We start from the raw sequence: 4304 nt of genomic DNA, 5'->3' as shown, positions 1-4304 counted from the left end.
CCCCTTTCTTTCGCCCTCTCTCTTTCATCTATTTCTAAAGTCACATTTATATCACTTTGTCCTATTTACTGTTTTTCATATCCCCATATCCCTTTTTTCTATATTAACCTTTCCACAAGCTTTCTATTTCTACTGCTCACTTTTACTTGCAATAGAGAAATATTACTGAACTAAATATGTATATTCTGTTAATATCTCATATCAGCATGAAGGAGGGGTTAGAGAGCCTGACAGCATTTTCATTTAATGGTTTATGAGTTTACATCATCGTCTACGTAGCCTTTCAGGAGCTAATATTCACATCTATAACAATCATCTGGATGTTTTGCGCCTTAGAAGGAATCCGCAGCATCTCTGTCACACAGCTCATTTAAGAGTATAGGGTCTGGACCAGCCTTATGTCCTCAAGCAGTTTCCCATTTTCTGTTCTCTGTGCCTCACCCAAAAGCGTTTATCTACTTGGAAGGTGGTCTGGTTTGGTTGATCAGTGTTGCCAGACCAGTTGTTCATTTGCAGGCAGGTCCTTGATTTCCAAAGAAAGTCGAGTATGCTTCATAAGGCATGAGGAAATATCTCTGGCTAGCTGACAGTTTTATGTATACAATATATTATTGGTCAGATGCCAGTATATTTGCTCCAAATTTCTCCAGACCCTTCTTGCATCGCTCTTTTTTCCACTTTGTAAAAGAAAGCATGGATAATAAATTCACTTTTTTTTTTTTTAAATGAAAGGAAAAAAACAAGCGGTGTCTTTGGACAAGACTCGGTGCGGTGCTTAATCTCTGTTTACCACTTTTTCTGTCTGCTTTCTCTCCATGGTGACCACTTTTCAGAGTATTAGTGCTGTAGTTGTTATCTCTTTCAACAAGAACAACTATTTTCCGAGTCGCTCCTGGGAAGAGTCCAGTTAATATTGCAGGCCTTTAGTCCTGAGGGGTCCATATTTCCCGGGACAGTCTTCTATCACAGCTTGGCCTCACTACGCTGGCTGATGTGCTTGGAACGTTGAAATCGCATTTGCGAGAGATTAAGCTATTGCCATTGTAAATGACAATGCCATTTATTTATCTGTTTTCAAAACCAACACATAAATAAAAAGTTTGTCATTCACAATGCCAATAGCTCAAACTTTTCCAAGGGCGAAACCGTTGCATTGTAAATGCTTGTTTCTTTTTCTTTACAGATCCAACTTGGATCAGTAAATAATAAAAAAAAACATTTGCGTCATTTGGTAGGCGCATTCACAGGCGATGCTTGCCCCCATAAAAAGATGTGCCCTGTCGGGTCATAGGCTTTAATGTTCTTCTTTAGCCATGCTGCACAGTATCAGGGATACTTTACAGCTTTTTTTTTTTTTTTTTTTAGTACAGCAGCACTTTACATGCTCTGGTGTTTAAGTTCACATTGAAGAGTTAAAAGTGGCATTAAAAGTCCCAAAATGCGACGTGGTGCAGTGTAATACTTGAGTACTGATGGAAAATATGGGTATCTTTTTTTTCGATGCAGCACTGCCGTGTGGGAGAAGTTTCCACGCACTGCCACCGTGCGGCCAAAGTAATTGACGCAGCCCTGTTCTGCCGCTGAAAAACTTAACGGATCGCCTGTTTTGCTTTCACCTAGGCCTCCAGCGGGACCGGATATCCACGCATCACACCTGTGTGCCCAAGTTTCCAAAGCATCACCCACAGAAAGGAGTCGCCTCTGAAAATTGACACATCACTTCTCCCTGCAGTCCGGAATCGAAGCAACATTTCTCCTGAGTGGAGCAGAACTGACGCATCAATTCCCCAAGAACTCCAGACCAAATCATCACTGTATTTTCCGGTGATTTCCTCCTTTGGAGCTGTTTTTCAACTTGGAATTTGGTGCATTGCAAGTATTTTGTGGTAAAATCACTGTATTTATAGGGTTCTACCCACAGAAATGCTTAAGCCTTTTAAAAGTGATATTTTGAGTTCTGCATGCTATATTTCTGTCATTTTGGTCTTGTTTGTTTTTTATAAAGATTGATTATTTTCTTTATCTGGTTTGGTGTCCATGTGTAGTGTTTTCAGTGTATTAATGCGTGCTATGTACAAGTACTTTACATATTGCCTATCAGATAAGCCTGAATGCTTGTGCCAGGCTACCAAGGAGATGAGCAGTGGTTATCTTGGGTGTGTAACGAGCTTACCCTGATTAGAAGGAAGAGTCCCTACTTGAGCCAGCTAGAGACCCAATTTTCTAAGAAATACAATACCACAGGTGTGGACTTCACAACTTGACTTAGTGCTACGAATGAAGCACTTTTAGCTGGACACAACATACCACATCTTTCCAAGCAAAAGCAATACTTTCAACAAAACTTCTGGAACTGAGCACCACACCCCTGGTGTGCCATCCAGAAACTGAGAGTCTTCAGGTCTGACTCCAAAACAGAAAACAACATTTGAAATGCATAGGCTAGAAATAAACACAGCACTAGATGTGGGCTCCTATAGCAGTAACAATACACCAGCTGCGACATCTACAACTGGACACAACACTGCTGGAATGGCTTTAGGAAGACGATCACATCTGTAGTACTGGACACATTCTGACAGTGGTCACCAACGAACAAGACAAAAACGTCAGATGTTGCCACTAGACCTGGGTGCAAAATGCCACACGTGACTGAGAATTGATGCAAAATGTTAAATGAACCATCAAAACCAGACACCTTGCACTACAGGCGGCCACCAGACCAGGAGGCAGTGTGACAGACGTGGTCTTTACAAGTAACAACAATGGTCCTGGTGAGGTTTGGAAAACTTTACCAGAACACCATATAGAACTGAAGACTAGATTAGGCTCTAAAGTGGCTAGAAACTGTCCAGGGCACACAGCAAGGTCTACACACATTACTGCAAAGGAGCCTTTGGAACTGTACCCAGCACTAGACACAAGGCCTTACTTGTGTGATGTGCACACTGTCCGCTTGAAAAAGTGCTTAAGTTTCCTACTACGTAGGTATGTTTGTTTATTAGTTAATAAAAAACATAAACATTGATTATAACATATAAAACAGATCATATGAGTAGATAAAATCTGAAAGAAAGTTATCGATCATGTAAAACACTCTTTCTCGTTTGGAAAGCAGTCATCCATACAAGGTTTGCTTGACCTACAATGATCAAGTGTTTCGTGCTGTTTTTTTACAGTGCCCTCATCTACCCATTTTTTTCTTTTGTCCTACCCAACAGCCTTTCCATGTAAGTGAAGCTTGCAATGCTGCTGCCTGTGGTGCAAACCTCTGTGTTCTAAAGCTAATCTTACCCCCTGCTGTCTGCTGTGCCTGTTCTTTAAAGTGTGAACTTCGTCTGCATGTTCAATGCAGTGTTAGTAATTGAAGGTGCCCCTGCTGCAGCTTGTGCTTGTTGTTTGAAGATGCGTTATTGCTGCACATTCTGTAATTTGATGTTGGTGAAGCTTGCCATGGGTTTCACTTCTCAAAGCCAATCTCATTGGCTCTGAAAATCAACAATAATCGAGGTTAATGGTGCAATTCATTTTCAATTTAACACCCCAAAAATGTATTTAGGTTTGAAGAAGTACTGTCAAATTCTTGTGGATAATTCTAAAAGTAACAAGGTAGGTTTGTAGATAATGCATATATTTTTTCAAACAATCCGTTATCTTCAGTATCTCAGGAAAATGTGTGAAAAACGCTAAGGCACTGCTGAGATTCGAACTCAGGATCTCCTGTTTACTAGACAGGCGCTTTAACCAACTAAGCCACAGCGCCGCCTCCCTTACGTAAATGTACATGTATAGGAATGACGTAAGGCAGTGTACAGTTTTCGGCATTTAAAGTCTTGACATTTTCCGTCTCCTCCCAACAAGGCGATGGAGAAGAAAATGTGATAAAGGAATGGAAAAAATACAAAATTTGAATGAAAAACGTATATCATTAAACATACATATTCGTATTTATTTTGTAATGTTTTGAAGTATGAACTCTGTACACCGTCGGATGGAGTGTTTTACATACGTGAAAGTACACAATGGAGAATAGAATGATATAGCGGTCACTATATGTACAAGCCACGATATGAATGTCTACTTAAGCCGCGTGCCCTTTCCTATTCCTCGCGTGACCCGCCCCGCCCCGCCCCGCCTGCGCTTTTCAATGTCACCGCCACATTCTGCAGATACGAGTGTGCTTTGAATGTTTTCTTCAATACGTTTTCCCCTTTTCCGAAGAATGAAATAACCCCGATGTTGCTCGTCACTTTCTCACCAGAAAACAATTCTTCACTTTCCCGGTGCGAGGGACCCGCCGCTCT

General features: G+C 41.0%; 1 non-coding gene across 1 annotated transcript; it reads right to left on the bottom strand.

Annotated features, from left to right (window-relative positions):
- Nucleotides 1-3689: 3689 nt before the first annotated feature.
- On the bottom strand, nucleotides 3690-3763 carry TRNAT-AGU (transfer RNA threonine (anticodon AGU)). The gene has a single exon. It is a non-coding gene; the product is annotated as a tRNA-Thr (tRNA).
- Nucleotides 3764-4304: the final 541 nt, after the last annotated feature.

The sequence above is a fragment of the Lissotriton helveticus genome, chromosome 12 (assembly GCF_964261635.1).
Source record: "Lissotriton helveticus chromosome 12, aLisHel1.1, whole genome shotgun sequence".
NCBI classification, from domain to species: domain Eukaryota; kingdom Metazoa; phylum Chordata; class Amphibia; order Caudata; family Salamandridae; genus Lissotriton; species Lissotriton helveticus.
Note: the sequence above shows the minus strand (reverse complement) of the source record. Positions and strands in the feature narration are given on the sequence as shown.